We start from the raw sequence: 17,659 nt of genomic DNA, 5'->3' as shown, positions 1-17,659 counted from the left end.
TAGAACTTCTATGCTGTAGGAGAAGCATAAAAAGCTTGCCCCACACACACACACACCACACACACACACACACACATATATATATATATATATATTTCTTCTCTATTATTTACTCGTAGAGTATTATTACTAAAACTACCAGAAGCTGTTCTATTCGATAGTGTTCTAAACAAATTTGCCATTTTATCTTAGTGTTCTTTCCTTGAGTCAACCAGAAATAGTCCATGCACCTTATGGCCTTCCAGGCTCGCGGTGGTCTTTGGGTCACAGCGACTTTAGGTATGTTAACCAGATAAATGTACAAATTAGTTCAGTTTTCTACTGGATAAACTCGACTCCGATACCATAAATAGCGGAAGCATAAACATAAATAAGAATATTCATAAAAAAGAAATAGCAACATTCATAAGAGTAACATTCATATATAATAACCATGAACAGAAGTATAAAACCAGAACAGAGATAGGCACTTACATGAAATCTCGAAGTAGAGGTAAGAGGCAGAAAACAAAAAAAAAGCTCAAAATAGGGGTGAGAGGCAGAAAACAAACTTGAAGAACTCCTAATAAGTACTCAGGCTTACAACAATCACTCAGAAATTATAATCACTCAAATTTACAACAATCACTCAGAATACTAAAACCCTAGCTATGATATTCAGAAGGAAATCCCGAGGTGTCTTCCTTCTGAGGCATGATCCTTCTTTTATAAAATAGAATGCATGTATTAGTGTATACATACACATTATGTATGCACTTATCTACGCGTAAGGGTACATGTGTGTGCGCATATTAGTGTATATATACATCGATAATTGCATATAACTGATAGCAAGCAACTGTATACATATACGCAAAAAGATATGCATATACATATCGTAAATATACACACATCAGTCCATACACACCACGCATGTATAATATACATATCTGTGAGTATCAGTGTTAGTGTTAGTGTTTGTGTGAGTGTGAGTTGTGAGTGTCTAGGTGAGGGTGAGTGTGAGTGTGACTGGGAGTGGGAGTGTGAGTGTGTGAGTGTGAGTGTGTGAATGTATGTGAGTGTGTGAGTGTGAGTGTGTGAGTGTATGTGAGAGTGTGAGTGTGCCAACGAGTGTGTGTGTGTGTGTGTGAATGTGTGAGTGTGTCAATCTGTGTGAGTGTGATTGCATGAGTGAGTGTTAGTGTGAGTGTGAGTGTTAGTGTGAGTATGAGTGTGTGTGTATGAGTGTGAGTATGAGTGTGTGTGAGTGTGAGTATGAGTGTGTGTGAGAGAGAGTGTGGGTGGGAGTCTGATTGTGCATGAGTGTGAGTGTGTGTGTAGTATATAAATCAATGTACATTTATACTAAACTGTATAAACTGATAAATAATGTATATATCGTCATATATATCAATGTAAATAGAAATGAATATACTAATGCACTATATGTATATAGTTATGCACTTTACACATACACACATATCAGTATAGACACAACATATATATACAGACATCACACACACACACATAATAATTATATATACAGCAGATAACTAATGTATTATATGGTTATATGCATCAGAAAATATAAATACACTGAAAATAATGGTATATATTGCTATACATCAATACGTACACAAATTGAGCTAATAAATGTATATATCATCGATAATAAGTACATAAATGGTCTTATACATTAGTGTATATATAAACCCTTTATATATATGCATATTAGTGTATGTATATACATTTCAATATACATATACACTACTAACTGTATAAACTGATAATAAATGTCTATATGGTAATACACGTCAGTGTATATAAAAATTTATGTATGCACTATCAATGCATAAGGGTGCATGTGCAAGCGCATATCAGTGTGAATGTGAGAGTGAATGTGTATGTATGTGTGCGAGTGAGTGTGAGTGTGAGTGTGAGTGCAAGTGTGAGTGCGTGTATATGTGTGTAGTATATAAATCAGTGTATATATACATTAATAAATGTATAAACTGATAATAAGTGTATATATAGTCATGTACATCAATGTATATAGAAATGCCTATAATAATGTACTGAAAATATACAGTTGTACACTTTACACATACACACAAATCCGTATATATACATCGTATATATACAGACATCATACACACACATATCAATGAATTTTTACACACTAGTAACTGTATATATAGTTGATAACAATTTATTGTATGGTTATTTGCATCAGTATATATATAAACTCTGAAAACACTGATATACGTTGCTATACATCAATACATACACAAATTGAGCTAATAACTGCATATATCACTGATAATAGGTATATACTTAGTCTTATACAGTAATGTATGTACAAACCCATTCTTATACATTAGTGAGTGTGAGTGTGAGTGTGTGTGTGGTGTGTGTGTGTGTTAAGAAAAAGTTACTTAATAAAATTGCAAACCGCAACTAAAGCTCCAAAAAATTCACTCCATGTTTACATGAAAGAAGCAAGAGTTTGTGTGTTAAGAAAAAGTTACTTAACAAAATTGCAAACTACAACTAAAGCTCCAGAAAATTCACTCCTTATTTGCATAAAAGAAGAAAGAGTAGTACTATACATGAGAAGAAAGAACCATTAAGCAAATCAAGCTTGCAAGATCAAGATCTCAAATATCAAATAACGTAAAGAAATCCACCTTGATGTTAAGTTGCTTTCTTGCTTGTTGATTTGAAAGAAAACTCGATGAAGATGAAGCTCATCAATATTAATAAAAACAAGTACAAATAAGAAAAAAATTTAAATGGTCTATCACAATTGGGTATTTAGCACAGCCAATTCATCAAGAGAAGATACCCATTTTTATGCCTAATTCTATACAGAGTAATAATGAATTTTTCCTAGGCTTATCAGATTAGAGGTGATAGTATATATATATATATGTGAGTGTGAGTGTGAGTGTGTGTGAGTTTGAGAGTGAGTGTGAGTGCGAGTGCGAGTGTGAGTGTGAGTGTGAGTGTGTGTGTGTGTGTGTGTGTGAGTGCGTGTGTATATGTGAGTGTGCATGTGAGTGTGAGTGCGTGTGCGAGTGTGAATGCGTGTGCGTAAATGTGAGTATGAGTGCGTGTGTGTAGCATATAAATCAGTGTACATATACGTTAATAAATGTATAAATTGATAATAAGTTTTTATATTATCATATACATCAATATATATAGAAATGTATATATTAATGCACTGTATATAAACAATTATGCACTTTACACATACACACAAATCCGCACATACACATCGTATATATACAAACGTCACACACACACACATGCACATATCAATGTATTTTTACACATTAGTAACTGTATATATATTGAATAACTAATGTATTGTATGGCTATATGCATCAGTATATATATATATATACACTCTGAAAACAATGGTATATATTGTTATACATCAATACATATGCAAATTGAGCTAATAACGGTATATATCGCTGATAATAAGTATATACATGGTCATATACCTTAGTGTGAGTGTGAGTATGTGTGTGTGTTTGGTGTGCATATGTGTGTGTGTTAAGAAAAAGTTACATAATAAAATTGCAAACCACAAGTAAACCATCAGAAAATTCACACCATATTTGCATGAAAGAAGTAAGAGCAGTAATACTATACTAGAGAAGAAAGAACCATTAAGCAAATCAAGCTAGCAAGATGAAGATATCAAATATTGAATAACGTAAGGAGATCCGCCTTAATGATAAGTTACATCAAGCTTGTTAATTTACAAAAAAACTCGATGAAGATGAAGCTCATCAATAATAATAAAAACAAGTACAAATAAGATAAAAAATTAACAAGAATTATCACAATTGCGTATTTAGCATACCCAATTCATCAAGAGAAAAAACCCATTCTTATGCTTAATTCTATACAAAGTAATATGGAATTTCGCCGAGGCATATCAGATTAGAGGTGAGTTTGAGTGCGAGTGTGAGCATGAGCGTGAGTATGAGTGTGAGTGTGAGCGTGAGCATGAGTGTGTGTGTGAGTGCGAGGAGTGTGAGTGTGAGTGCGAGTGTGAGTGTGAGTGTGTGTGTGAGTGCGAGTGTGTGTGTGTGTATGTATGAGTGTGAGTGTGAGTGTGAGTATGAGAGCGTGTGTGTGTGTAATATATAAATCAACGTACGTATACGTTAATAAAGGTATAAACTAATAATAAGTGTATAGATGGTCATATACATCAATGTATATAGAAATATATATACTAATGCATTCTATATATACAGTTATACACTTTATACATACACAAAAATCCGTATAATAACTGTATAAACTGATAATAAGTATCTATATGGTCATACATATCAGTGTATATAGAAATATATATATGCACTATCAATGCGTAAGGGTGCATGTACGTACGATATCAGTGTGAGTGTGAGTGTGTGTGTACGTATGTGTGAGTGTGAGTGTGAGTATGATGCATGTGTGTGTGTGTATAGTATATAAATCAGTGTACATTATACATTAATAAATGTATAAACTGATAATAAGTGTATACATCAATAAATATAGAAATGTATATAGTAATGCACTGAAAATTTACCGTTATGCACTTTACACATACACACAAATACGTGAATACACATCGTATATATACAGACATCACACACACACACATATCAATGTATTTTTACACACTAGTAACTGTATATATAGCTAATAACTAATGTGCTGTATGGTTATATGCATCAGTATATATATATACCCTGAAAACAATGGTATGTACTGCTATACATCGATATATACACAAATTGAGCTAATAACTGTATATATCACTGATGATAAGTATATACATGGTCTTATACAGAAGCGTATATACAAACCCATTCTTATACATTAGTGGGAGTGTGAGTGTGAGTGTGTGTCTGTGTGCAGGCTGTGTATCTTAAGAAAAAGTAAATAAAATTGCAAACCACAAGTAAAGCTTCAAAAAATTCACTCCATAGTTGAATGAAAGAAGCAAGAGATTGTGTGTGTTAAGAAAACATTACTTAATAAAATTGCAAACCACAAGTAAAGCTCTATAAAATTCATTCCGTATTTGCATGAAAGACGAAAGAGCAATACCATACTAGAGAAGAAAGAACCATTAAGGAAATCAAGCGTGCAAGATCAAGATCAAGATCATAAATATCGAATAACGGAAAGAGATCCGCCTCGATGATAAGTGGCTTTCATGCTTCTTAATTTACAAGAAAATTTGATGAAGATGAAGCTCATCAATATTAATAAAAACAAGTACAAATAAGAAAAAAAATTTACATAGACTATCACAATTGGAAAAGAAGAATTGTATATATCACTGATAATAGGTATATATACATGGTCTTATACAGTAATGTATATACAAAACCATACTTATATATTTGTGCGAGTGCGAGTGTGAGTGTGTATATCAGTGTATATATACATTGATAACTATATATAATTGATAGCAAGCAATTGTATACATAAACGCATAAACATATAAGTATATACATATCGTATATATACACACATCAGTCCATACACAACACGCATATATGTGTAGCATATATCTGTGAGTGCGAGTGTAAGTTGTGAGTGTGAGTGTGTGTGTGTGTGAGTCTGTGTGAGTGTGTGTGTGTAAGTGTGAAAGTGTGTGTATGTGTGAGTACGAGTGTGAGTGTGAGTGTGTGAGTATGTGTGAGCGTGTGTCTGTGTGAGTGTGAGTGTGAGTGTGAGTGTGAGTGTGAGTGTGAGTGTGAGTGTGAGTGTGAGTGAATGTGAGTGTGAGTGTGAGTGTGAGTGTGAGTGTGAGTGTGAGTGTGAGTGAATGTGAGTGTGAGTGTGAGTGTGAGTGTGAGTGTGAACGTGTGTGTGTGTGTGAGTGTATGAGTTTGTGAGTGTGCGTGTGAATGTGAGTGTGTGTGAGTGTGAGTGTGAGTGTGAGTGTGAGTTGAGTGTGTGTGAGTGTCAGTGTGAGTTGTGAGTGTGTGTGAGTGTGTGTGAGTTGTGAGTGTAAGTGTGTGCACGTGAGTGTGTGAATGTGTGAGTGCAAGGGTGTGTGTGACTCTGATAGTGAATGTGATCGTGACTGTGACTGTGTGAGAGTGTAAGTGTGTGTGAGTGTGAGTGTATGTGAGTGTGAGTGTGAGTGTGAGTGTGAGTGTGTGTGCGCGTGTGAGTGTGAGTGTGAGTGTGAGTGTGAGTGTGCGTGTGAGTGTGAGTGTGTGTGTGTGCGTGTGTGTTAAGAAAAAGTTACTTAATGAAATTGGAAACAACAAGTAAAGCTCCAAAAAATTCACTCCATATTTGCATAAAAGAAGCAAGAGTGTGTGTTAAGAAAAGTTACATAATAAAATTGCAAACGACAAGTAAAGCTCCAGAAAATTCACTTCTTATTTGCATGAAAGAAGAAGTACTATATTAAAAAAGAAAGAACCATTAAGCAAATCAAGTTTTCAAGATCAAGATCGCAAAAACAGGCATAAACATATTAGTATATACATATCGTATATATACACACATCAGTCCATACACAACATACATATATGTGTAATATATATATCTGTGAGTGTGAGTGTGAGTGTGTGTGAGTGTGAGTGAGTGTTAGTATGAATGTGAGTGTGAGTGTGAGTGTGAGTAAGTGTGAGTGTGAGTGTAAGTGTGAGTGTGAGTGTCAGTGTGAGTGTCAGTGTCAATGTCAGTGTGACTGTGACTGTGAGTGTGAGTGTGAGTATGAGTGTCAGTGTTAGTGTCAGTGTGAGTGTGAGTGTGAGTGTGAGTGTCAATGTATGTATTAGTGTATACATACACAGTATATATGAACCTATCGACGTGTAAGGGTACAAGTGCGTGTGTATATCAGTGTATATATACATTGATAACTATATATAATTGATAGCAAGCAATTGTATACATAAACGCAAAAACATATAAGTATATACATATCGTATATATACACACATCAGTCTATACACAACACACATATATGTGTAGCATATATCTGTGAGTGTGAGTGTAAGTTATGAGTGAGTCTGTGTGAGTGTGTGTTAGTGTGTATGAGTGTGTAAGTGTGAAAGTGTGTGTGTGTGAGTGCGAGTGTGAGTGTGAATGTGTGAGTATGTGTGAGCGTGTGTGAGTGTGTGTGAGTGTGAGTGTGAGTGTGAGTGTGAGTGTGAGTGTGAGTGTGAGCGAGTGTGAGTGTGAGTGATTGTGAGCGTGAGTGTGTGAGTGAGTGTGTGAGTTTGTGAGTGTGCGTGTGAATGTGAGTGTGTGTGAGTGTGAGTTGTGAGTGTGAGTGTGTGTGTGAGTGTGTGTGCATGTGTGTGAATGTGTGAGTGTGCGAGTGTGTGTGACTCTGACTGTGATCGTGAGTGTGAGTGTGTGTGAGTGTGTGTGAGTGTGAGCGTGAGTGTGTGTGTAAGTGTGTGTGTGCACGTGTGAGTGTGTGTGTAAGTGTGAGTGTGAGTGTGTGCATGTGTGTTACGAAAAAGTTACTTAATGAAATTGGAAATAACAAGTAAAGCTCCAAAAAATTCACTCCATATTTGCATAAAAGAAGCAAGAGTGTGTGTGTCAAGAAAAGTTACATAATAAACTTGCAAACCACAAGCAAAGCTCAAGAAAATTCACTTCTTATTTGCATGAAAGAAGAAGTATTATATTAAAGAAGAAAGAACCATTAAGCAAATCAAGTTTTCAAGATCAAGATCGCAAAAACAGGCATAAACATATTAGTATATACATATCGTTTATATACACACATCCGTCCATACACAACATGCATATATGTGTAATATATATATCTGTGAGTGTGAGTGTGTGTGAGTGAGTGTGAGTGTGAGTGTGAGTGTGAGTGTGAGTGTGTGTGTGTGTGTATGTGAGTGACTGTGTGTGAGTGTGTGTGCGTGTGTATGTGAGTGAGTGTGTGAGTGTAAGTGTAAGGGAGAGTGTGAGTGTGAGTGAGTGTGTAACATATAAATCAGTATACATATACGTTAATAACAGTATAAACTGAAAAGTAATGTATATATAGTCATATATGTCAATGTATATAGAAATGTATATATTGATGCTTTGTATATATACAGTTATGCACTTTGCACATACACATACACACATATCAGTATATTCACATCGTATATATACAGACATCACACATACATATCAATGTATTTTTTACAAACTAATAACTGTATATAAAGCAAATAGCTAATGTTTTGTTTGGTTATCTGCATCAGTATAAATATATATACATTGAACATAATGGTATATATTGTTATAAATCAATACGTAGGCAAATTGAGCTCAATACTGTTTATATCACTGATAATAAGTACATACATGGGTCTTATACATTAGTGTATATATAAACCTTTTATAGATATGCATATGAGTGTGCGTATATACATTTCAGTGTACATATACACTAATAACTGTATAAGCTGATAATAAGTGTCTATAAGGTCATTTATATCAGTGTATATAGAAATGTATATATGCACTGTCAATACGTAAGGGTGCACGTGTGTGCGCATATCAGTGTGTACATGACTGATAGCAAGTTTATACATACATGCATAAACATATCAGTATATACATATCGAAAATAAATCGTTTTTATTTTGAAAATCAGATGAAAAAATTGGATGAAAAATACGGATTGGTAAAAATACTTCATATAAAGATATCGCTAATATATCGGATTAGGCTAAAAAAATCAGAGTAAAAAAATCGGATAAATTTATCATATTAGAAATTTTGAAATTCTAAAAAATAAAAATTTTGACAAGGCCATCAATTACTAATTCATCTATAAAAACTTTACTAAACTAATATAATTAAGTCAATTAATTTAGATGTCTTGTGACTCTCATCCAATATTAAATACATAATTAATTAGTATATACCAAAAAAAGTACCATATAAATCTACCAATTAAATACTTTAAGAAACATCACACTTACTTATTACATACAAAAACAAATAAATATACTATAAATTTATTTATTAAATCTTAAACATAACTCCTACTTAGCAGGTACCAAAAAATAAACACACGATTTTTGTTGTCACGACAGTTATTTAATTATGGTATGGTGTTTATGGTCACTCCATAACTATGGTTAAAGTTTTATAAATTTCTTTAGTTGGAAGAAGTTCATATAAATTTGGGATTTACATCTATGTTTACTGTGTAAAGAGAAGAAGAAGAACGACGAAGGAAAGGAAGAGAAGTAAATATGGCTCGGCTCATAACCATTAGGGTTTATAGCAAGAAGAAAGAAGAAGAAAATAGTTTTCACAAACCCTAATGGAAGGGGCCGCCCTAAGTGATTTTTAGAGAGAGAAAAGAAAGAACCCTAATGGAAGAGGCCTTAACTGATTTTTAGAGAGAGAAAAGGAAGATGGGATGCTGATTTAGGAAGATGAAAAGCTGATTTGGGATAGTTTGAAAAGGGTTTTTCTCTCTGATTTGGGATAGTTTGAAGAGGGCTTTTCATTTTCTTGAGGAAACAGAGCTGAAGGATTAAGTTTGGGGAACTAATCTTATATGTACAATTGCTTGCTCCTGTAAGTTTACAGTTTACACAATCAACAATAAAATATTGATTACTTGGTCCTGTAGTCACACTCTCTGCTTCTTATTTATCAGTAAAAAATTATGCTTTGAGCTTTAATTTGTGCCATTAACAGTATTTTCATAAAAGTAAATATTAATACACTGTATATATACAGTTATGTACTTTACACATATACAAACATCACACACACATCAATGTATTTTTCACACACTAGTAATTGTATATATAGTCGATAACTAATGTATTCTATGCTTATATACATCAATACATAAACATATAGAGCTGATAACTGTATATATCACTGATAATAAGTATATACATGGCCTTATACATTAGTGTATATATAAACCCATTCCTATACATTAGTGTGAGTGTGAGTGTGAGAGTGAGTGTGAGTGTGAGTGTGAGTGTGTGTGTGTGTGTGGTGCATGTGTGTGTGTAAAGAAAAATTTCCTTAATAAAATTGCAAAAACACAAGTAAAGCTCCAGAAAAGTAACTCCATATTTGCATGAAAGAAGGAAGAGTGTGTGTTAAGAAAAAGTTACTTAATAAAATTGCAAGCCACAAGTAAAGCTCTAGAAAATTCACACTATATTTGCATAAAAGAAGCAAGTGCAATACTATAATAAAGAAGAAAGAACCATCAAGCAAATCAAGCTTGCAATATCAAGATCTCAAATATCGAATAACGTAAAGAGATCCGCCTCTATGATAAGTTGCTTTCGTGCTTGTTGATTTACAAGAAAACTCAATTTGAAGATGAAGCTCATCAATAATAATAAAAAACAAGTACAAATAAGATAAAAAATTTACATGGACTATCACAATAGGGTATTCAACATACCCATTTCATCAAGAGAAGAAACCCATTCTTATGCTTAATTTTTTACAAAGTAATAAGGAATTTCGCAATTGCATATTTGATTACAAGTGATAGTGTATATATTTGTGAGTGTGAGTGTGTGTAAGTGTCAATGTCAGTGTGAGTGCGAGTGAGAGTGAGAGTGCTGGTGCGAGTGTGAGAGTGAGTGTAAGTGTGTGAGTGTGTGTGTGTATGAGTGAGTGAGTGTGAGTGTGAGTGTGAGTGTGAGGGTGAGGGTGAGAGTGAGTGTGACAGTGAGTGTGTGTAGTATATAAATCAGTGTACATATACGTTAATAAAGGTATATAGTAATAATAAGTGTATGTATGGTCATATACATCAACGTATATATTAATGTATTGTATATATATAGTTATGTACTTTACACATACACACAAATCCGTATATACACATCATATAAATACAGACATCACACACACATATCAATGTATTTTTACATACTAATAATTGTATATATAGCTTATAACTAATGTATTATATGGTTATATGCATCAGTATATATATACTCTGAAAAGAATGGTATATATTGATATACATCAATACGTACACAAATTGAGCTAATAATTATATACATCACTGATAATAAGTACACATATGGTCTTATATATTAGTGTATATATAAACCCAATACAGATATGCACATGAGTGTAAGTATATACATATCAGTGTACATAAACACCAATAGCTGTATAAACTGATAAGAAGTGTTCATAGGGTCAAACATATCAGTGTATATAGGAATGTACGTATGCCCTATCAATGCGTAAGGGTGCATGTGTGGGCGCATATCAGTGTATATATAACTGATAGGAAGTTTATACATACACGCAAAAACATATCAGTATATACATATCGTAACTATATATATATATATGTAAAGTGCTAATAAATGTCTATATGGTCATATATATCTATATAGTATGCATGTATTAGTGCAAACATATACCGTACATACGCACTTATCAATGCGTAAGGGTGCATGTGCGTGCACGTATCATTATATACATACATTGATAATTGTATATAACTGATAGCAAACAACTGTATATATAAATGCATAAACATATCATAGTATATATACACACATCAGTCCATACACAACATGTGTATGTGTACTATATATCTGAGTGTGAATGTGAGCATGAGCGTGAATGTGTGAGAGTGAGCGTGTGTGAGTGTATGAGTACGTGTTTGTGAGTGTATGAGTGTGAGTGTGAGTGTGAGTGTGTGTGTGTGTTCGTGTTCGTGTGTGTGAGTGTGAGTGTGTGTGTGTCTGAGTGTGAGAGTGAGTGTGAGTGTGAGTGTGAGTGTGAGGGTGAGACAGAGTGTGAGTGTGAGCGTGTGTGAGTGTGAGTGTGAGTGTGAGTGTGAGTGTGTGTGTGAGTGTGAGTGTGAGTGTGAGTGTGAGTGTGAGTGTGTGTGTGTGTGCGCATGTGAGTGTGTGTGTGAGTGAGTGTGAGTGTGAGTGTGAGTGTGAGTGTGAGTGTGAGTGTGAGTGTGAGTGTGAGTGTGATTGTGTATGTGTGCGTGTGTCTTAAGAAAAAGTTAATGAAATTGGAAACAATAATTAAAGCTCCAAAAAATTCACTCCATATTTGCATAAAAGAAGCAAGAGTGTGTGTGTTAAGCAAAGTTACATAATAAACTTGCAAACCACAAGTAAAACTCCAGAAAATTCACTTCTTATTTGCATGAAAGAAGAAGTACTATATTAAAGAAGAAAGAACCATTAAGCAAATCAGGTTTTCAAGATCAAGATCGCAAAAACAGGCATAAACATATTAGTATATACATATCGTATATATACACACATCAGTCCATACACAACATGCATATATGTGTAACATATATATCTGTGAATGTGAGTGTGTGTGTGTGAGTGAATGTAAGTGAGTGTGAGTGTGAGTGTGAGTGTCAGTGTCAGTCTCAGTGTGACTATGACTGTGAGTGTGAGTGTGAGTGTGAGTGAGTGTCAGTGTCAGTGTCAGTGTCAGTGTCAGTGTCAGTGTCAGTGTCAGTGTCAGTGTCAGTGTCAGTGTCAGTGTGTGTGTGTGTGTATGTGAGTGAGTGTGTGTGAGTGTGTGTGCGTGTGTATGTGAGTGAGTGTGTGAGTGTACGTGTAAGGGAGAGTGTGAGTGTGAGTGTGTGTGTAGCATATAAATCAATATACATATACGTTAATAACAGTATAAACTGATAAGTAATGTATATATCGTCATATATGCCAATGTATATAGAAATGTATATATTGATGCATTGTATATATACAGTTATGCACTTTGCACATACACATACACATACACACATATCAGTATATTCACATCGTATATATACAGACATCACACATACATATCAAAGTATTTTTTACAAACTAATAACTGTATATAAAGCAAATAGCTAATGTTTTGTTTGGTTATATGCATCAGTATAAATATATGTACATTGAACATAATGGTATATATTGTTATAAATCAATACGTAGATAAATTAAGCTCAATACTGTATATATCACTGATAATAAGTATATACATGGGTCTTATACATTAGTGTATATATAAACATTTTATAGATATGCATATGAGTGTGCATATATACATTTCAGTGTACATATACACTAATAACTGTATAAGCTGATAATAAGTGTCTATAAGGTCATTTATATCAGTGTATATAGAAATGTATATATGCACTGTCAATACGTAAGGGTGCATATGTGTGCGCATATCAGTATGTACATGACTGATAGCAAGATTATACATACACGCATAAACATATCAGTATATACATATCGGAAATAAATCGTTTTTATTTTGAAAATCAGACGAAAAAATTGGATAAAAAATACGGATTGGTAAAAATATTTCATATAAAGATATCGCTAATATATCGGATTAGGCTAAAAAAATCAGAGTAAAAAAATCGGATAAATTTATCATATTAGAAATTTTGAAATTCTAAAAAATAAAAATTTTGTCAAAGCCATCAATTACTAATTCATCTATAAAAACTTTACTAAACTAATATAATTAAGTCAATTAATTTAGATGTCTTGACTCTCAACCAATATTAAATACATAATTAATTAGTATATACCAAAAAAAGTACCATATAAATCTACCAATTAAATACTTTAAGAAACATCACACTTACTTATTACATACAAAAACAAATAAATATACTATAAATTTATTTATTAAATGCTTAAACATAACTCCTACTTAGCAGGTACCAAAAAATAAACACACGATTTTTGTTGTCACGACAGTTATTTAATTATGGTATGGTGTCTATGGTCACTCCATAACTATGGTTAAAGTTTTATAAATTTCTTTAGTTGGAAGAAGTTCATATAAATTTGGGATTTACATCTATGTTTACTGTGTAAAGAGAAGAAGAAGAACGACGAAGGAAAGGAAGAGAAGAAAATATGGCTTGGCTCATAGCCATTAGGGTTTATAGCAAGAAGAAAGAAGAAGAAAATAGTTTTCACAAACCCTAATGGAAGGGGCCGCCCTAAGTGATTTTTAGAGAGAGAAAAGAAAGAACTCTAATGGAAGAGGCCTTACCTAATTTTAAGAGAGAGAAAAGGAAGATGGGATGCTGATTTAGGAAGATGAAAAGCTGATTTGGGATAGTTTGAAAAGGGTTTTTCTCTCTGATTTGGGATAGTTTGAAGAGGGCTTTTCATTTTCTTGAGGAAACAGAGCTGACGGATTAAGTTTGGGGAACTAATCCTATATGTACAATTGTTTGCTTCTGTAAGTTTACAGTTTACACAATCAACAATAAAATATTGATTATTTGGTCCTGTAGTCACACTCTGCTTCTTATTTATCAGTAAAAAATTATGCTTTGAGCTTTAATTTGTGCCATTAACAGTATTTTCATAAAAGTAAATATTAATACACTGTATATATACAGTTATGTACTTTACACATACACAAACATTACACACACATCAATGTATTTTTCACACTAGTAATTGTATATATAGCCGATAACTAATGTATTCTATGCTTATATACATCAATACATAAACATATAGAGCTGATAACTGTATATATCACTGATAATAAGTATATACATGGCCTTATACATTAGTGTATATATAAACCCATTCCTATACATTAGTGTGAGTGTGAGTGTGAGAGTGAGTGTGAGTGTGTGTGTGTGTGGTGCATGTGTGTGTGTAAAGAAAAAGTTCCTTAATAAAATTGCAAAAACACAAGTAAAGCTCCAGAAAATTAACTCCATATTTGCATGAAAGAAGCAAGAGTGTGTGTGTTAAGAAAAAGTTACTTAATAAAATTGCAAGCCACAAGTAAAGCTCTAGAAAATTCATTCTATATTTTCATGAAAGAAGCAAGAGCAATACTATAATAGAGAAGAAAGAACCATCAAGCAAATCAAGCTTGCAATATCAAGATCTCAAATATCGAAAAATGTAAAGAGATCCGCCTCTATGATAAGTTGCTTTCGTGCTTGTTGATTTACAAGAAAACTCAATGAAGATGAAGCTCATCAATAATAATAAAAAACAAGTACAAATAAGATAAAAAATTTACGTGGCCTATCACAATAGGGTATTCAACATACCCAATTCATCAAGAGAAGAAACCCATTCTTATGCCGAATTTTATACAAAGTAATAAGGAATTTCACAATTGTATATTTGATTACAAGCGATAGTATATATATGTGTGAGTGTGAGTGTGAGTGTTTATAAGTGTCAGTGTCAGTGTGAGTGTGAGTGCGAGTGCGAGTGAGAGTGAGAGTGAGAGTGAGAGTGAGAGTGAGAGCGCGAGTGCGAGTGTGAGTGTGAGCGTGTGATTGTATGTGTGTATGAGTGAGGGAGTGTGAGTGTGAGTGTGAGTGTGAGCGTGATGGTGAGGGTGAGAGTGAGTGTGACTGTGAGTGTGTGTAGTATATAAATCTGTGTACATATACGTTAATAAAGTTATATAGTAATAATAAGTGTATATATGGTCATATACATCAACGTATATATTAATGTATTGTATATATATAGTTATGCACTTTACACATACACACAAATCCGTATATACACATCATATACATATAGACATCACACACACACATATCAATGTATTTTTATATTCTAATAATTGTATATATAGCTTATAACTAATGTATTATATGGTTATATGCATCAGTATATATATATATATACTCTAAAAAGAATGGTATCTATTGATATACATCAATACGTACACAAATTGAGCTAATAATTATATATATCATTGATAGTAAGTACACATATAGTCTTATATATTAGTGTATATATAAGCCCAATACAGATATGCACATGAGTGTGAGTATATACATATCAGTGTACATAAACACCAATAACTGTATAAACTGATAAGAAGTGTCCATAAGGTCATACATATCAGTGAATATAGAAATGCACGTATGCCCTATCAATGCGCAAGGGTGCATGTGCAGGCGCATATCAATGTATATATAACTGATAGGAAGTTTATACATACACGTAAAAACTTATCACTATATGCATATCGTATATATGCACACTATGTATATATATATATGTAAAGTGCTAATAAATGTCTATATGGTCATATATATCGGTATATAGTATGTATGTATTAGTGTAAACATATACAGTACATACGCACTTATCAATGCGTAAGGGTGCATGTGCGTGCACGTATCATTATATACATACATTGATAATTGTATATAACTGACAGCAAACAACTGTATACATACATGCATAAACACATCATAGTATATATACCCACATCAGTCCATACACAACATGCGTATAAGTGTACTATATATCTGAGTGTGAATGTGAGCATGAGCGTGAATGTGTGAGTGAGCGTGTGTGAGTGTATGAGTATGTGTGTGTGAGTGAGTGTGAGTGTGAGTGTGAGTGTGAGTGTGTGTGTTCGTGTGAGTGTGAGTGTATATGTGTGTCTGAGTGTGAGAGTGAGTGTGAGTGTGAGTGTGAGAGTGAGTGTGAGTGTGAGTGTGAGAGTGAGAGTGAGAGTGAGTGTGAATGTGAGTGTGTGTGTGTATGTGGTGAGTGTTAAGAAAAAGTTATTTAATACAATTGCAAACCACAAGTAATACTCTAGAAAATTCACTCCATATTTGCATGAAAGAAGAAAGAGTGTGCGTGTTAAGAAAAAGTTAATAAAGACTGTGTGTGTGTTAAGAGTGTGTGTTTTAAGAAAAAGTTTCTTAATAAAATTGCAAACCACAAGTAAAGTTTCAGAAAATTCACTCCATTTTTGCATGAAAGAAGCAAGATAAGTACTATACTTGAGAAGGGTGCATGTGCGTGCGCATATTAATGTATATATAACTGATAGCTAGTTTATACATACACGTATAAACATATCAGTATATACATATAATATATAGACACACTGTATATATATATTTATATATAAACTGTTAATATATGTTTATATGGTCATATATTTCAGTGTATATAGAATGCATGTATAACTGTATGCATACACAATATATACGTACTTATCAACGCGTATGGGTGTATGTATGAGCACATATCAGTATATATATATATATATATTGATAATTGTATACAACTGATAGCAAGCACTGTATACATACACGCATAAACTTATCAGTATATGAATCTCGTATATATACACACAACAGTCCATACACAACACGCATATATGTGTAGTATATATCTGAGTGTGAGTGTAACTGTGACAGTGACTGTGACTGTGAGTGTGAGTTGAATGTGAGTGTGTGCATGAGTGTGAGGGTGCGTGAGTGTGTGTGAGTGTGTGTGTGAATGTGGGAGTGTGAGTCTATATGAGTGTGAGTGTGAGTGTGAGTATGAGTGTGTGTGCGTGTGAGTATGAGTGTGTGTGTGTGTGTGTGTGTGAGTGTGAGTGTGAGTGTGAGTGTGTGAGTGTCATTGTGAGTTGAGTATGAGTGCGAGTATGAGTATGAGTGTGAGTGTGTGAGCTTGTGTGTGAACGAGTGTGATTGTGAGTGTGTGTGAGTGAGTGAAAGTGAGAGTGAGAGTGACAGTGAGTGTGAGTGTGTGTGTGTGTATGAGTATGAGTGTGAGCATGAGTGTGTGTATGGTGTGTGAGTGTGGGTGTGTGTGAGTGCGAGTGTGAATGTGAGTGTGAGTGTGTGAGTGTGTGTGAGTGTGGGTGTGTGAGT

The 17,659-nt window shown here is 33.6% G+C and overlaps 1 long non-coding RNA gene across 1 annotated transcript in view; it reads right to left on the bottom strand.

Moving 5' to 3' along the window:
• Nucleotides 1-394: 394 nt before the first annotated feature.
• LOC148779113 (uncharacterized) overlaps nucleotides 395-17,659 on the bottom strand; it is a 75,553-nt gene continuing 58,288 nt past the window's right edge. Inside the window, exon 4 of the long non-coding RNA XR_016047672.1 lies at nucleotides 395-702. This is a non-coding gene — a long non-coding RNA (uncharacterized LOC148779113). The remainder of the gene's footprint in view (nucleotides 703-17,659) is intronic.

Source organism: Amborella trichopoda, chromosome 13 (genome assembly GCF_054954075.1).
Source record: "Amborella trichopoda isolate Santa Cruz 75 chromosome 13, AtrichopodaSantaCruz75HAP2 v2.0, whole genome shotgun sequence".
Taxonomy (NCBI): Eukaryota; Viridiplantae; Streptophyta; class Magnoliopsida; order Amborellales; family Amborellaceae; genus Amborella; species Amborella trichopoda.
The sequence above is the reverse complement of the archived record's forward strand: the minus strand, read 5'-3'. Positions and strand labels throughout refer to the sequence as shown.